Source organism: Haliaeetus albicilla, chromosome 6, assembly GCF_947461875.1.
Source record: "Haliaeetus albicilla chromosome 6, bHalAlb1.1, whole genome shotgun sequence".
Classification (NCBI taxonomy): domain Eukaryota; kingdom Metazoa; phylum Chordata; class Aves; order Accipitriformes; family Accipitridae; genus Haliaeetus; species Haliaeetus albicilla.
In genome coordinates this window covers 15733160-15751925 of record NC_091488.1, presented here as the reverse complement: position 1 = coordinate 15751925, position 18766 = coordinate 15733160, and positions in this window count along the sequence as shown.

The window sequence follows — 18766 nt, the reverse complement described above, 5'->3', positions numbered from 1 at the left end:
CAACCCACTTCCATACTGTCGGCAGGCAGCATGTGCCACCCCAGCTGGCATCCTCAGCCATGTAAGGGAGTGTGGATTTATACCACAGTTATGCTCTGAGCAGGTGGACCTGATGAGCAGCGAGATGAGTCAATCCACTGGGGGGTTCAAGGGGATTCCCTACATAGCGCTGAATCATCAATCACCAATTCTGTAAAATAATTTCCACAGCAAACAGTTGGGAACAAACCATTAAAGCAGCAAAGGGAGGATTTGGGTTCAGCAGTAATCTCTCAAGGCACTGCTGAGTCACACTCTGGACTTGGAGGGAAAAAGTGGATGTCACAGCTGGATGCATTCAGCTAGGAAAGAAATCAAAGACATGATCAGTTCCCAGCTCATGATATTTATTTGTAGTTCATTACTGTATTTATATTCTTCCCTGTGAAGAGCGTACAACAATCAGCAGGGCTGGCCTTTTGGGGAAGAGCTTATCAGCACCTCTAATGGAAGACAAATGTACAGAGCCCTTGTCAGCGGGCTAGGAAATAAGGGCTGGTGAGAAGCCCCCGTGGAAGGCAAGCTGCACGGCTAATACAGCATCGCTGCCCTGGGCAGTTGTAGCGTGGTGGCAGCAGAATCTGAACTCCTATTTCTGCTCAGGCCAAGCAAAGGATGTTTTTATATACATAAATACACCTCTCTCTCTCTCTCTCTCACAAACACATGTCCTGAAACAACTTAGCTGGGGCAGTTTCTTGCAGTTTACGAGCAAGGAGGGTGAAGACAAGGACAGAAACATGTGAAAGAAGAGATAATGACATATGATGTCCCTCGCCAGGGAAGACACAGCCTAGGCGAGGAGCACAGCAGGGGTACTCCTGCTGGCCAACCTCAGGTGCCTCCTTTACATGCCTCAGCTTTGCGGGGATCACTCGGGATGGGTTTCAAATCCATTGTGTGTGCAGGGCTTGTGGGGATGGGGTTTAGTAAAGTGGCGGCTATCAGCGTACAGAGGTGTTGCCTAGGCCTGGGGCTACCATCATTAGTTGACCATGTGTCTATGCAGTAAACGCAGGCTTCCCTAACATATGGATCCCGGGGATCAAAGACCGGATGGGCAAACCCAGCCTGAACAGGTTAACTGAGGGGATTTGCCCTTTTTTTCCTGTAGCCTGACAATACTCGTAAAGACCACCACATCAATAAACTCACATTAGGCTGCACTGAATTACACAATTCAAAACAGAGATGTGTCTTATTGTGTTTAACTATTATTAAATCAGCTCCCTCAACTTCTTTAGGACTATGCCAGTTTACACCAGTCGAGGATGTGGTGCTAGCTCTCTAGGAAGCTGCTCGCTCCTAAGTGCAAACACATTGCCTGCTAAGAGTTCACAAGCTGAGGCAAAAACTCACGTGGGATTCCTATGATCTCCTGCTGCTGTTCAGCCTGAAGAACCAAGGTATTAAACATGTAATATGAAGAAATAAAAATGTGCATATTTTTAGCTGAGCTAGATTTCCATGTCCCCTGCTTTTAGGAGTATTATATCAACACCTGTTAGTTTTGCTCTAGTCATCATTTCCATCAGAAACTTATTGTTTCAGGGGTTTTATAACTCGTAAAACTTTTATAAGTCAGACAAAATGTGCTTTAGGAAAAAGCTGATCTTTCAGGTCTCGGTGCTGGAATGTATTTTTATATGCAACAAATGTAAAAGAGAATAATGGCTGTAATGGCTTTTATTACATTTAGAGGGAGGAAGAACTGCAAATTTAATCAGAAATCAAATCATTTAACCATTAATTTTACACAAAGAGTCTGGGCAACCCTCACAAAATATCTGTCAATAGACAGCAAATAAAAAGGAACCCAGACAGTGGGGAAATTCTCATCCTTCACTTCCAAAAAGCACTTAAGCACATACTTAAGTCCATCCTTACTGCAAAAGACATTTGAGCATGTATGTAAACCCCTAGCAAAAGGATCTCTTTCCTCAGTGTCTGCTGTTGAACCCAGGAGTCGTCCCACTCAACTCATTACTAATGCTCTTGAAATTACTCACGGGCATAAATATATGCGAGAATGGGGCCTCAGCGAGGAGCTGTGTCTATATGAGGAATCATGGCCAAACTATGCCATTCTAAAGAAAAATGCTCCCAGACTCGCTGTCTCCACCGGAGAGCTGTTACCAACATGGTGCAGAGTGGCTGCTGCTGCCTAGATGGCAGAAGCCAAGCGCATGCCCCCTGGCAGCAGGCTGCATCTCTGAGGGGTCAGATGCCTCTCCTGGGAATGCGTCTCCAGAGGAATCCTGAGAAGAAAAAAGCACTTCCATGGCTGACAACTGCTTGCAGAGGAGCAAAAGCTTCTTTAAAACCTCCCTATCCCTGTTTACAAATAGCAGATTGAGGTTGTCTGAGGCTGTTTGCAGCACACAAGCCTGACCAAGAAAACTGCAAAGGTCCTCTACAAACTGCCGTCTCAGCCTGCGCGGGGGCTTGGGGGGCTGAACGAATGTCACCTTGACTCAAAGCATCCATGAACCAGAAAGGATTTGCAGTGAAACCCGTCACCCTTTTGACATCAACCAGAGGTTGGTCACCCTTCCAGAGGTCGGTACCCCCTCGGTGTCTGCCTGCTGCTGAGACACCCTCTGGTGAGATGCCCACAGTATCTGCTGTGGAAATGTTTTCACCGAAGCACAATGGCATTTTACAGTCTTCAAAGGCCCCTCAGCTGAAACAGTCCCAGCTTACATTTGAACACCCTAGGCAAAGCCACCTTAAATCTGGCAGGTTATGGGCTTACTTTCATTAAAAAATACTTTGTTCCTCACCCCGCGCGTGATCTTGTCACACAAACACACACCTTGGAATGCAGCCAGCGTCGACAAAGCCTAGGTAAAAAGATTAATCTAGCGCAGACCTGTTAGTCAAAGAGAAGTGGAAGGCTTCACTATGAATTTGAGGGCATCTGTAGTGTTTCTGAAATACTTTGCTCAATTCCTGTTTGAAGTCTCACAGATCCATCCCCGAGTTTTGATTTTCTCAGCATTTTGAAGACCTTATGACTGTGTTTTTACAGTGCTACCTAACAGCTAGCATGACTTCTTACAGGTATTTCCATACCTGGGAGACCTCATATAGACATTTTTACAAGTGGGTTATGATGAAAATATTGAGTGGCAAAAAAAGCAAATAAGAAATGAAATCTGTAGGGATGGCCACAGCTCCATCAAGATTATTTCTGCAGTATAGGGGTGGGAGCCATAACTTTTGGTGCCTTTAAGATTCACTTGTCCTTTCAGTTCCCTACCAAGCCTGACTGCCCTGCGAAACCTGCTGAGGAAAATGTAAAATCCCAACACTGAAGGTTAATGTAAAGCTTTTGGCATTTCTTAACGCTAAGGAAAAAATCATCTTTCCTGTTTCTAATGCGGCCCATGTGTAAAGTTACAGGCTGCGAGTGCTGGCTTTTAACAGGAACTGTTAACAACCCTTTTTGATCACAGGAAGCAGAGGAAAGCCTCTTCACCTAAGAAAATAACAGCATTGTTTATGGGCACTGCTCTTCTCCCCGTTGGGAGCTGCCAATCACCCCTCCCACCCCCTGAGCTGATTTCTGGGGGGCTGTGGAGGGGTGCCAGGGCTCGCTCCGGCTTCCTTCCGTTGGAGGACTCCGGCGGCCGATGCTGTTTCTGGGCAAACGGCCACTGCTGCGATGTTTGTGTTAGATAGGCTGCAGCTGGGTTGGGTGGGTGTTGCAGGCAGGCTGCGCCCAGCCAGCTCCCCAGCCTCCGATTCCTGGTAAAAACAGCTTCCTGACTCCTCTCAGTTTGAACTTCCTTTTTTTTTTTTAATTTTAAGAAACTAGGTGGTGTTTGACTTCTAGGAAACATAGGTGCGAAAGTTTGCTGTGCATACAGGAGGGCAGTCTAGCCCATCCACCTTATCCCCCTACGCCTGTTCCTCCAATGCAATAAGCGGCACTTTCTTCTCTTTACTATCTCTGTTAAGGGAGCCTGCAGTTCATCCTCCTGATATCCAGAGCTATACTTTTAAAAACAAAATAGTATTCAGGGCTACTAGCTAAAAAGCAGAGAGCATGTAACTGGTTGAACTGAAAGGAACAGTGCCAAGGGAGAATTTATCTTCCTGTGTTATCTCATGATTTAAAATCCATGCTGGCAATACTTCACTTCTTAAGCTGCAATTTCAAGCTGCAAGTATTCAGCAGCTGAGGAACCAGTGTGTATATATATGTGTGTGTGCATGCGTGCACCATATGTATTCATGTTTATGCAGTTTTCCACTCAAAGCAGTCAGCGGAAATGAAAACCTGATTTTGCAAGGCTTCCACTGCAAAATTAAACATTCAGTTTTTCCTTAAGGGAGTTTTCTGTTTTATGCACTAGGAAATAACTCCTGAATTTTTTTTTTCTTTTAAAGTCCAAAATATCTTGCTTTGAAAGAGAGCTGAGCTGATGGGAAACACAACTATTCATTTGGGATAGGAGAGGGGAGCAGCAAGGTGAGAGAGAATAAAAAGAAATCAAACAGAAAAAGCAAACAGAAGTGAGGGATTTTCAGTTCCTGTGTGTGTGTCCATCTATTTTTATCCTAGAAGGAAGTTTCTTAACATAGCTGTGTTTTCTTTCACGCTGCTCTCCTCCCTTTGCGGGACTTCCAGAATTCATCTCGGCACCTGGTTTTTCCCTGAGCTTGATGTGTTATGCCTACAAGGCAGGACAAATTTGGCAGCTGTTGCATTGGAAGCAGAAGGGGATCAGAACAGCAGCAAAGCCAGATACTTTGTACGTCCAGGGGTACCAGAGGGATGTCATTTATTTCTTTTGCTTAGGATTTTGCTGGCAAAGAAGACTGCTTTCTTTTGGCCTTGACTGGGACATCTAGACAGTGGGAAAAGGTTTTTCTTTTCTTTTGGATCATAAGTGTATGCTTTCTCCTGACACTTCTGTTGCTCATGTTCTTATTTGGAGAAAGCTTTCCTTTTTTCCTTTTTTTTTCTGAGACTATGAGACAAAGGAAACTTTTGGCTGGAGTGAAGTAGTGTTAAAGTGGAAAGGAAGCAGAGTCTGAAGCACCAAAACAGAACTTCAAATATTTTTCCATTTGCAAATCAGTGTACAGCCAGAAAGGAAAGGCAGCATCCCAACCCCACTGAAGCCGATGGGAAATGTGCCACTGGCTTCCACGGGACGAGAGATCCACGTGATCCACCGATCTGCCCATCATAATTATGATTATTAATGATGTGTTATTTGTATTGCGGTAGGAGCTTGCAGTTCCAGTTAACGGGCAGGATCCCCTCTGTCCAAGGGATTGTACAAGCCCAGATGGAAGAGATGTTCCTTGCCCCAGAGACCTTGAAATCAAAGTTTATGGCTCACCTTAACGCCTTACGGAGGAACCATATGGGGAAGGCATCCCCACCTTGCCAGGCCTGAGCAGGTACCTGTGCCCAGTGCACTCCCAGCCAGACGCAAACTTTTTGAAATGACACCCCTCTAAACCCACCTATGCTGTGTGCAAAACAGAACAGGAACCGACCACCCATTCAGGGCCCATGCAAAGAATCAGGTGTGGACAGTGGATACCTGCAGTCCAGGCACGGCACACTCAGTGTCTCAGCAAAAGCTCTCTGAGAACTCCCGGTGGCTCCCATTCCCTCCACAGAATTAGCATGTCACTTTATTAGGAGCCTCAGTAAATCTGAGTCTTTAATAGTTCTCCAGCAAGGTGAATCTAATTCTTATAATGACATAGCCCTAGGAAAATCAAGCCAAGCCCAATGTATAATGCTAAAACAAAGCATAACAAGAGTTCTAGATTTAGCAGTATGTTCAGAAGGGAAAAGTGTTCCTCTGCAGAAGAAGTTGGAGGCCTAAAGAAAATTTCAATTATTTGGTGCTGCAGCACCAGATGATTCAATATCAAAGGGAATACCATCATTATCTTTGGCATCAGAATCTCTAAATTTAGGCTAAGATGCTGGAAAAATAAAAATTGTTGTAATCAAAATCACAAAAGAAAAAAGGCCTTTTAAACTTGCTTGAGATGCAACTTGGCTGGAAATGAAACAAAAAGAGTAGAACCCAAAAGAAAGAAATTCAAAATGGAAAAGCTTGAAGCAAAGTTCCTTCAAGCATGGGTGGCCGGGGCCACGTGAGGAGAAATGCACATGTAAACAGCTTTTCATAAAATCGTACCTTGCCCTTATACATAACTTTCATGGGACATTTTCTATCAGCAACAGTGGTTCCCAAAAGAGACAATAAATAGCTGCAAACACACCAGTAGGAGTTTGTGGTCCCAAAAGAAAAAAAAAAATCCCGACCTACAGACATGAGACACGTGTTCACTTGTTGAGAGAAGGACCGACACCATCTAATGAATTCATGAAGAAAACAGCAACTTCCAGTCAGCTGCCCCCATCTAATACTGAGGGACCAGAAATCACTATGTATCTTTTGTCTCAGTAATTCATTCAATGAAGTTAATAATGATGAACTCTCAGAGAATAATCTTATTTCTCTTAGAAAAATAGGATTAAGCGTAATGCTCAGAATGAAGCCAAGGCTGCTTAGGTAGGTAATGGCTCTGTATGTCAAAGGATAAACAATAATCTCTTTACACGAGCAGTTCCCAGACACTGGGGTGTTGCCTGGATGCAGCTGTTCCCCGCAGCAGCAGCAGCAGCACTGGGTGCAGTGGCAACAGAGAATTCAGGCTTCATTTGGGATCCTGCAACTGTTTAATGACTTTTTTTTTTTTTTTCAGGGCATCATCCTAACTGCAGAAGCCAAAAGGCCTATTGTCTAGTTTCCCCTCAACACCTTCTCGGACCATTTCTTTCTGCTTGAAATGAGGTGAATTTTTTTAAAGAGGAAATAGGTGGGATCTCTTGGGAGCAGGTCTCCCAGCATTTGCCTGGTGCTAGGAGCCAGCCCTCTGCTCTGAAACACTTTTAGTGCTACCAAACGCAGCACCTGATGCAAGCTCCTCTGTTCCTGGCACCCAAAGGCAGCTCTTGCAGGCTTGCCATTTTCTTGACAAGGTGAGAGTGAGCCGGCCGTGTTATTGCAGCATATCGCTGGCTCCCCTGCTTCGCTGCCTGACCTGAAAGCCATGCTGCTGCTCAAGGCTGGCTGCTCTGCCGGAGAGCGGTGGGCGATACTGCTGCCGGCGGTGCGGACCACAACTGCCTTGGCAGCAGTGGGGAGACGAGGCTCTTCCCTGCCTCGGTGAGAAAGAGATGGGGGAGATCCTGTCCTGCCACGGGGTGTAGGAGGCAGTGGCTGGTGGGGACACTGGAGAAGAGGGCATTTGGGCTGTGCACTCCCCATGAGCCCACCTAACCATTGCTCTCCCCTTCCCCTGCAGTGATGCAGCACCCTTTAGCCATCACTCATCAGTCCCAAATAACAGGAGAAAGGGAGCTTTCCTCCTGCATCCCCTCCACTGAAACTGAGCTGCTCGGCCACCGTTTAGTTTTAAATCTTTTTATATGAGTATGTCTCTCCATGGTCCAGGGAGACAGCATTAGCAGCACCCACTTCTCCCATTATTCACTTGGTGCTTGCTTTGTGTGGGAAACTGGTTTTCCTCCCCACTGACAACCTCCCTAGCTGCTGGTGGATGGGAACAAGAGCAGCTATCAGCCCTAACAAGTGTGGAAGCACTCATGCTCTTCTCCAGTGCAGAAATTGCTGTGTGCTCCTTAGGACAAGGAGTAAAATGTTTCCTACAGCACAGGAGTATCTTCTCTTCTCATGAAGTAGATCAGCAACCATAAGCAGGAAGACTGTGAGATGGGGCCGTTAAGGATGGCTTCTGGGTTCACAGAGTTTGCAGGCAAATCTGGTGTAGCCACCAGTGTCATAAGGAGAACACATCTACAAGAAACTGAAGTGTGGGAGTCAAGTCACTGAGGGAAAGAATGACTGCAGAGGGGCCTGCAGAAACATCTGTGAGACATCCTCATGGCACACACCCATGCCTTCCACCACTCCTCCACTGAGTTTACCTCGCAGTCATTTTCTCCCATCTGCTATGGGCTTCATCTCAAAACTCTCAGGGACAGTGGAGAAATTCGCAGTGACCTCTGGGTCGGGGTTGGTATGCATCAGCCCCTGTGGTGCACAGGAGCCCATCTTTCCTGAGAAGCAGGCTGCAATTTTCTTGTCTTTCCCTGCTTCATTCTCTGTAACTCCTTCTTCCCTGCTGTTAGACAGGTTGACTTTAATGACATAATTTTGGATGCATTGACCTCCTCCATTCCTGATATGGTGGGCACTTGGTAACTGTCATGGTTTAACCCCAGCCAGCAACTAAGCACCACGCAGCCGCTCACTCACTCCCCCCCCATCCAGTGGGATGGGGGAGAAAATCAGGAAAAGAAGTAAAACTCCTGGGTTGAGATAAGAACGATTTAATAGAACAGAAAAGAAGAGACTAATAATGATAATGATAACACTAATAAAATGACAACAGTAGTAATAAAAGGATTGAAATGTACAAATGATGCGCAGGGCAATTGCTCACCACCCGCCGACCGACACCCAGCCAGTCCCCGAGCGGCGATTCCCTCCCTCCCCCACTTCCCAGTTCCTAAACTAGATGGGACGTCCCATGGTATGGAATACACTGTTGGCCAGTTTGGGTCAGGTGCCCTGGCTGGGCATGAGAAGCTGAAAAATCCTTGACTGTAGTCTAAACACTACTGAGCAACAACTGAAAACATCAGTGTTATCAACATTCTTCACATACTGAACTCAAAACATAGCACTGTACCAGCTACTAGGAAGACAGTTAACTACATCCCAGCTGAAACCAGGACAGTATCATACAAGCTGCTGTATTGGGCCAGACCTAAGGACTGTCTACCTGGTAACCTATCTCTGACATGACCAGGAGCAAACACTTGGACACGTCAGATGCGTCACATGTCAGCAACCTCCTCCAGGTTCCTGAGTGTGGGAACTTTCTGAGCCATCCTAGAGCATGGCTTTAGCTACTATGAATCTGATCAGATTTATATTCTATGAGTCTGTGAAAGCCTTCTTTGAAATAATTCCTGAATCAATTATGGCAATGAATTTCCTGGTTTACTTACTTGTTAGGGGAAAAGGTAATTTTTTGTTTATTCCTTCTCTTGCCCTTGCTTTCTGCCTTGAAAGTGTGGCTAAAGATTATAGCAGAAGAGCATCACTTCAGCTGCTCAGGGCTGCCATGCAGCTGCACCTCTACCTCATTGCCTCCCACAGCTCCCTGCCCGGCTCTTACTCGGTGGTTCTGATTTACAAAGCAGCTTTGGGGCTACTTCTTTCAGATCATACAGTTTACAGCACAGTGCAGCTCAGCCGACGACAACAGCCATAAACCTAACCGCAAAGGCTCTGTGATGCCATCACTGGGAGTTTGCACCACCTGCAAGTCTCTCTCCTCTACAACGACCCCTCCAACTGGCTTCTGGACTCCTATTTCTCAACAGTAAAATCAGCAGCCCTGAGCTGCCAGCAGCTGACTCAAAAAAAAAATAAATTAATAAATGAAAGAAATCCAGCATTATATTTAAAAAAGTGTGAAAAGGCAAAGGAAAATCTGTCCAAAACAGCTGGGCAAATCCTCCCCTTTGAGTCAGTGGCTGACTCCTACTTTCAGTGGGACCTTTCCCAGAGACTACTGATGGTCTACATTGGTCTTTCCCCTCACCCCACCCCACTCCTCCCTATCAGCTCATCGGGCTCTTGAATGCAGTCACCTTCATATATTTGGCTTGCTGACATCATGAAGATGTCAGCCAGCCCCTTAATTTTCAAATTTGGAACCAAATATAAGGCCACGCTTCAGTCACTCCTGGGACAGGAGCGGGATGGCTGGTGAGGAGGAAAGCATGGGAAAAGCCTGCAGGGAAGAAGGAGGGAGGAGTTCAGAGGGTTCAGGAAAGGTCACACTGACTTGTGGGTTCCCCCCTCCTTCATTTTAAATTTCAATATTTTCTTCAACATTTCTGTACTGAGAATTTCACTGCCCTCACCTTTCCCTCTCTTTTATAGTCACTTTCCACAGCTGCTGGTGTGGTGAAGATTTACAGCCATGAGGAACTGAAGCACCTTTTGCCCTGCCCAGCCAAAGAGGCCCAGCAAGCACATCCTATATGGGAGATCCTCTCCTGAAACACGTCCCTGTGGACACTGGGACTTGAATGTTGCCCTCAAAGCACAGCTCAACGGTGGTCTCACTGGTTTCTTCAAGAGCAGAACTGAAACTCTTTGGAAAATTCCATTCTTCAAATCTAAGAGCAGATTTTGTCCAGTTTTGTTGGGTGGGTCCCAAACATGACAATTTAATTAGGAGGTCCAGACCTCCCTGCATGCTTATGTTCACACTGAAGTGCCTATTCCCAGATATCCAGCGGGACTAAGAGCAAGTTATTCTATCAAACCCACGTAAGGTTTTTTTGACATACTGTGCAAAGGTAGCCAAGTGGAAAAAGCAGGCTGCCTGTCTAGTCTCAAACACAGACAGTAGCCACATTCCTGTAGGGAGCCCAGAGCATGTTCAAGAAATTTAGGGAGGTTAAATGAAAACCTATTGCTGTCCCAAACTGGAGCTGTTTGCCTTGGAATGGAAAGCTTAGTCATCTGTCCTGCAGGGGTTTGCCCAGCTCCTTTGGTCTCTCCATCTGTCTGATTTGCTTCTTCATTTTTTCCATTTCCTTCCCTACCTTCTTTTTCAGGGTCTCAAACATAAAATTGTTGGCTTTCCATGATGACATCACCAGTTACACAATGCCCAGTAATTTCTTCTCACTTTTGAAAAGGGGCATTGGGGGGGGCTGACGCTTTACAATAATATTCTTATGCCCACTTGACATACGGAAATGTTTAGGAAGAAAATAATTTTCAAACGGCCCACTTGTCGTTGGTTACATGGCAGAACAGCATCAATCCTCCCTCCCCCTTTACTAACAACTCCTGTTGCATTCAGTTCCTATAATTAGGAGGTAGTTATAGGCTCTCAATGACCTCCTTTATGTTGCAGGGGATATCATCTAGTATGTAAGTTATATTCCTGTTTCATCAAGTAATAAGGTAAGTGTTAGGAGGCTGAAGTTCTTGGCAGAGCCTTATATCCTACTGGCACTTATGTTTGGCTGCTGTATGTGACTCATTAGATGGAGGTGGGTAGGTGACATCATCAGTAAAGGGAAACACATGATAAAGTGAGGGTTCAAGGATTTAAACTTCAGCTAATAAAATATCCAGACAAAGAGGATTAGCTGTGTTTGCAGGAAGAGAGTGTTTGCCTCTGTCAGAAGCAGGATAGCCCAAAGAGAATAAACTATATCCTTTTTCTTCCTTCAGCCACCAGTTTCTTGTCATGCTGGAAAAAAATAGGAGAAACAAAAAAAGAAAAAGAAACCAGCTGTCTTTCAAATGGATGTAGCTGTTAGCTCAGTTAGTGCATTACAGAAACATTTTTAAATGAGACAAATTTTCTGGTTTATATCCCAGGTTTGGATTTCCTTTCCTTAAAGACATAGCGAGATGTAGAGCTAGACAAAACAAAAGTTGTTTTAGTAGCTTAACAAGGGAATCAGCATGCACAAGTCTACTCTACCCAGGGACTGAGCTACTACTTTTTTGTATTGTTATGGGCAGCCATGAATTACAGCTCTGCTTTAGCTACTTATTAGCCAGATCTGAGTGTTTGAGGCTCTAGGTGGGTATGACAACATCCCTGCCAAGCTGCCCCCTGATGAAGGGAAGAGTGGAAGCATGGCCCTTGAATCTCCTGAGTCCACAGACATGAGGATACACAGGTGACCTTTCATGGCCAACCTCACTCTTGGGGAGTAAAACAAGGTGTCATGGGCTTCCCCAGGAACAGCAGGCACTTTTTGCTGTCAGAGAGCACAGAAAAAATGACACTGTGTGAATGCAAAGGCAGTTCATCCTGAAGCAAGGTCAGCAAATGGTCTTTGGGAAAACGTGGTAGAACACAAACCAGGGTCTTTCCAAGCACCTTCCCCAATGCAGTGGCTGGTTGCTTGAAGCTGTTAGACAGGATCACAAGAGGGAACATTCACAAACCTGCCTCGTTATTGCTGGTTTTGTGCCAGAGCTGACAAACCATGGTCTGAAGCATCCACAGACACAACAGCAGTAAGCGTCTTACTAAAGCTGTTTGGAGCTGACCCACAGATCCAGCTACACAAGGCTCAACTCAGATCTCGCTCATGGTGAGCTGCAGTGCGTACGCCACCTGTATGCCCAGGGGACGTGTCAGCTTCAGTCATCCCTGTGCTGTCATTGCGAGGGTTTCACAGTTCCCCAGCTATGCTGGGCTGGCTGCCCCAGAGCTACGTTGCAAGTTGCAGCGGTGACAAAGGTGACAAACGGCTCCTAAAAGTGAAAATCAATTTTGCTAATGCTATCCTGCCCAAAACTCTCAGCCCACTTCCCCACGTTAAGGAAGGGCATTATAGCAAATACAGCACCTGTAATGGCTTGTTGCCATAGGCAATAGGGAATGGCCATACTCAATTGGCTCGGTGCAGGAAGGCTTGGGGTGCTCCCAAGCCCAGGTCTTGCAAGTGAACATTGGCTTACTGACTTAGGCTCCTCACCGCGCGAGGCAAGCAGCTTTGCCACCTTTTCACTCTAAAGCTTTCTTCGCTTCAGCATAAAAATGTCTCACATGAAAGGATGTTCACCTTTTCTTTCTCCACAGTGTAAGCCACAGCTTGTGGAAGCCAAAGGCTTCAAACCTGATACAGAAACAGATTGCTATAGCTCTTGTCAGCTGAGGTTAGAAAAAAACAAGTGCACAAAACCCCAAACCTCCAAAAAAACCCATACACACTCTGCAGAGCAAGGGCTGAACTGCAGTTCTCATGGTGGGGAGGAGAGGGAACTGCCTATACCACTGCAGTTTTTGCAGTTATTGCCAGGATTTCTAGAAGATATATTGGGCAGGCTCTAAGACCTGTTGCTGTCTCCATGATTTCTATGGCTGGCACCTGGATTTCTTAGCTTATCTCCTGCCTAAGGTAGAGCTTTTCTCGGAGACAGCTAACCCTCCTCCTCTGGGGTCCCAAATAAGGGTGATAGTAGATCCTCCAAATATTGTATATTATTGTCCTATGTTTTGTATTAAATTGATACACAAGCTTTGGTTATTGGCCTAAGCCATCCTAGGTACTTGAAGGCCTTCATTTAACTTTTCCACTTCTGCATTTGTGTTTCACAGCATTGCAGATTTGGAGTGGCTTTATCTTATGCCAATGTGCAATTAAGTCTTCTGTGTTACTAATCATTGGATGAGCTTTTAGTTTTCCATTTATTGGTGAGCAGCTGCTCTTACCCAAAGCATCAGCATGTTGCCTCATAAGTCAAGCAACTCATTCCCCAGTCTCACATTAGAAAAGAAACACACATATCACTCTGATTTATGATTTTTTTTTTTAACTAGCCATTTAGCACTTTTTTTTTATATCAAAGCAAACTATTTGTAATGAGAATTTGGAACTGATCAGCCTACCCGCCTCTGTACCTCCAGTTTGTTCTGCAGGCTGCAGGATGGTTTTTTTGTGTTACTGAGGTACTGCACTGGCCTCCCATACCTGCTCACAACTTAGAAGAACTGAAACCAAAGACTGTTTCCTGACACTGCAGCAACGGAGCCTGAAGAAAAGAAACTATCAGATGTTTCTGTGTAACAGCTGCATGTCAAAAATAGTAGACTAGCCAACAGCTTCACTGCACTACAAGCATAGGAAGCATACTGCCTCTAAGAAACATGTTTCTCATTTATTGGAAGTGGGCAAGTGAGTCCTTTTTCCATAATCACTTACGAGTGGGAACCAAAACCTTTCGATATAGAGATCTGCATTTGACATCATAGCTGTCATCTTGTTATTCAGCCACTGTGGCAATAGATAGTTGGGTATTTCTCTCCTGGTTGAATGAGAATTTGCCATTGTATTTGTTACTGTGCCACAACAGGATTAAAGATGCATGCATAGGCACGTCCTAAGGTCTGCATAAATAAGGCTGTGCTTAACCACATCCAGCTTTAGGAGGACCTGGTTATGTCTACCCCAGGCATATCAAGCTTTTGGATCTTGCCCAGAAAAGGACAAAATATGAACTGGGAATTAGGACAGAGCAGTCAGAGTCATCAGGAATTTCCCTGTCTGTGGTTTGAGGAGGGTGACTTTGTTATCATTAGCTGCACTTCCAACCCTCCACTTCTAAGAAGGCTATTTTACAGGTACTGTGACAAGCCCTTAAGACAAAGGCAACAAGCGGTGTGTAAAGCCATGTAATTACAAGGCTCTGAGCTCCTTGAAGGGATTGTGGTACCACAAGAGCCCCAAGGCAGTGTCATAGTACCAGGCTGTTCATACAGTTATTATCTGCTGCTGTTTCCCAATACAGCAAAGTTCAGATGTTTGCAGCACTGTGCTGACTGCCTCATGCTTTCAGCTGCTTGAGGGAAATTTTCAGGGATGTCGTTTGACTGAATTTAGACACACACACATGCACACAAAGAATGTCCAAGCAGCTCACTCAGTAAAATGGCACTTACTTCCCCCCCCGCCCCCAACTAAAGAAGGGAATTTTTCTTTAAGAAATCACTCCTATGTCACAGAATTTGGACAGTTGTGTGGCACAGTGAATGCTTTTTTCCCTCCCCCAGATGGTGGGAAATTGTTCTTTAACAGCCTCCCACTTGGTCAGTACAAGGGTGGTTTATTGCCAATGAAAACCCAGGTGCTGCTGAATTCTTGTTAGTGATTCAAGCAGCAGTCTTCCTTCTGAGTCAAGAGAAAACCAATACCCCCAGAATGGTTTTAATAGGGGATCTGTTGCAAATTGCTCAGACAAGACATAAAATAGAGGTCCTGACCACGTCTAGTCATTAAAGATCCCATAGTGCTGTTTGCAGTGGTAAAAGCATGAGTCCACAGCAACTTTCCATTGCCTTCTGCCTATATTTCTATCCTCCTTCACATCCTAACATTGATGCAATGGTGTGCTGTCTCAGGTGATTTGGGACATATCTGCTTAGCAGTGGATAAAGCCTTTTAAGGGTATTGTTCACCATTCACTTGCATGTATGTATACACAGTCAACATACACAGAGATAAAGCAAGTCCTTTCTTAAATTGCATGGGCACTGGGGAGTGAAGTCAAGTGCAGCAAGTCTCAGCCCTAAGCAACCTCTCTAGCACCAGGCACAGGAGACTCTTAGTTATCTGTGTCCCAGCTTGCCAGCCAGTCCCCTCTTGTTCAGCCAAGCACGTACTTAATGTCTTGCTAAGCTTTGACCCAACAGCCTGACCCTGAAAGGTGCCAGCATCCATCCCTGGCTGTGTCTCTCCAGGGGAGGCTGGCCTATGCCAGGAGAAGACAGCACACCCAGCTATCACCTCGACATATGCTACGTTCTGCCTGCCACCACTCAGTACCTCCTTCCTTGCAAAGGAGACTCCTGGCCTTTGAGCTGGGCTTTCCTGTGGCCATTCCCTTTAGCCAGACCCTAAACAGCTGCTCCAGCCCAGTCTGTTTAATGACATGGGCCAGGCAGAGGAGATGCCACCCATGGATGTGGGCTCGGGACCCTCAGGTTACAGCCCTGTGGGGTCGCAGTGGCACCAGCTACAGACCAAATGCCTCACCCTGCTCTGTTGTGCTGTGCAGGTAAATACTGAGGCAGAGGCAACACTGCCTGCCCTCCGTACAGCAGCGAGACTTGTTTGCTCCGTCACGCTGTGCAAGTTTCCCCTGCCTTAGAGATATGGCTTTCTGAAGGCTGTCTTCAGCACCCACCCTTGGTGTGGCTTCCCACAGGGAGGGAGGGAAGGATTCGGCCGTAGGCTGCGGAGAGATCACATGTTGTATAAGCCAGGAGGCACACACATATGATAGTCAACTCCTATTTGGCAACGAAGCAAGTAGTGTCTTGCTATGCTCAGCAAAGGAAGAGAAGCTGAAGTAGGTCTTCTGGGATCAGTCAAGAGGGACATAAAAATTAAAACAGAGGCTGACGTAGGGTAAACCTCATCCCATTTCCCCACTTGTAGCACCTCTTGACCCCATTCTGGCATGTCAGTATGGTGGCATTAGCTCTTAGCCCTCACACTATTCTTGGCCTAGATAGGGAAACTGAACTCAAATGTAAAAGGGGCTTTTTTTGATTTCCTCTCCACCGAAAAAAAAAAAAAAGATGCCTTTATATAGATATTCTCTGCATCTGGCTACCTCACCACAAGTTACAGGAAATTGGTTGGCTGTGACTTAACACAGCTGTTAACACTTTGGACTAGCAGTAGCCATTGTGCTGATACTGGTTTAAATGAAAAGGATGAGGTATGCGATGGTTAGAATAACAACTGTCTCATGTTCCACAAAGAACATAGACGGCATTGGGATACAAGCCCGCGTGCCTTACCCACTGCTGCAAACATCGCTGGGGATGTATAATTCTGCTTCACAGCCCTTCTGAGCATCAAAGAGATTCCAACACATTAATAAAATGTGTCATAACAACCTGATGATACAGGATCACTATATAAACATGACTAATAACTATGGTGGTGTCCGGGGACCAAACAAAATCAAGACTGCACTCTGTACAAGGCGGCAGAGTCACTCCTGGAGAGTTTTGAATGTAAACAGAAAAGATGGATGAAGGCTAAGTGGGAAGGGAGTTACAGTCCTGATTGACTAGCTGAGGGGAAAAAAAGCAGGGAGGGATGTAAAACCCACTTTTGATATGGACTGAGACCTCTGCAGAGTTCTTAGAAGCAAATAATGACAGAAATTGTTATGGGAAATTTCAGCTTCTCAGAGGGAGACTAATCACAGCAGGATCCATATATTCTTGGGTATGATTGTCAACAGATTTCTTTATAAGTGATTGTTGACTTGATTTTGTCAATACTGATGACATTTTGGAAGATCTGATTGTAGAAAATTACCTTCAGTCAAATGATTAGATACTAATTCAGTTCTCTTAATAAGGTCCTTGATTTAAAAAAGGAAAATTTGACAAAGTTAGGGAACCAGTGATTGAAGCCATCTGGACTGAGCAGCTTGTACTCCAACATACAAAGTCTGAAATTTGCTTAAGTCATAGATGCAAGCAAAAGGGATGGGGGGACAGTGCAGCAAAGGGCAATACTCCTTCTAGTGCAAATAACCATCTCAAAGAAAGAAAATAAGGAATAATTAGAGAGCCTACGTGGAATGAAACACGGGACCCATCAGCAAGGAAAGGTACATCTTAGAGGTCAGAAGTATATACATAGAATGAAAAGTACCAAAATTCAAGCTGGTTTAGATCTTGCAAAGGAAATAAAGACAGTAACTTAACGTTCTTCAGTTATATAAATAAAAAGAGAACAAAGAAAGAAGAAGTGAGGGCACTATTCAGTGAGGGCAATTTAGAGATCGTAACTGGAGTAAGCAGTCTGCATCAAAACTCAGTGAATGTTTTCCCTTGTAGTTCAATGAGGATGCAAAATGCGGTGGCAAAAGCAGGATGACTAGTGGGAGTGGAAGGAAGGTGAATTGGAAATGATCACACCTGAGGTGGAAGCAGAGCTCAAAGAACTCACTGCCTTCAAACTGGGTAAACCGGACACTCTCCATCTCCATCTCTGGAAGGAGTTGCATGTGAAATTGCAGGTCTGCAGTGCAGACCTTTAATGACTTTTTTGTGCTCAACTTGAGGCCATGTGATTGGGGAACAGCAAATGTAATTCCTGTATTTGAGAAAAGCAAAAAAGCAGTCCAAGTAACCACTGGTCTGTTAATCTGATCTCAGCATCTGAACCGAACCTTTATGTGTTATTGGTGAGTTAAAAATAGGATTAAATGGAAAATGAAATGAAAAAGTCAATAAGAATTTACCAAAGTTACATCACTTCAGGCTCATATCTTTCTCCCATGTTTCCCAGACTAAAGAAATGCAGTAGATCTCATGTATCTGGACTTCAGGAGGGCACCTGATAGTGTTTTATGGCAAATTTACTTAAAATAGATAAAATGCAGACGAGTGTAAAACTGTCAAGTCACGTAGGAATCGGACATAATTGAACAGCCTGCAGCCAGACTGGGAAGTACTGGGTTAGATGTGGGATCATAATGTGAATTCCTCCAGGATCTGTGGGGCCTGATCTGATTGAGGACCACAGCAGTCCACGCAAGCTTTTGCCATACACATTAACTGAAATATGCCACAACCAGCCCTGCCTGCCCACATCTTGGCGCTGGCATGGCATGCAATGGTGATATGCTTCGGGCATGTGTCAGGCTGAAGCTGGTAATTCATAAAGGGAGCAAACAAACAAGTAAATAATAGGGAGACAATAATAATCTAGTCCTGGGGGAGAAGAGGGCTGAGAGGCAGGTAGGGTGAAAGGCACCAGAGCAAGGACTTGTGGAAATGTTGCTGAAGAAAAATCTCATGTTTGGACGCTGCATGTTATGGCTATGCTGCAGCCTTACTGAGGGTTGGATGGAGCAGTGAGTGGCAGCATGTGGGGTATGGTGCCTACCCCAGGGCTGAGTGCAGACAAAAATATGAGCCCAAGTTCATGACAATCTGCAGTGCAGCCGTTCCCTGAAAAGGCTCTGTGGCCATGAATACACATCTGCACGTGCTGGGGAGGAGAGAAGGGGGAATAGCCATGGGGTCCCTCAGGGAGAAATGCGTCAGAAGTGAGCAAAACAAATGACAGAAA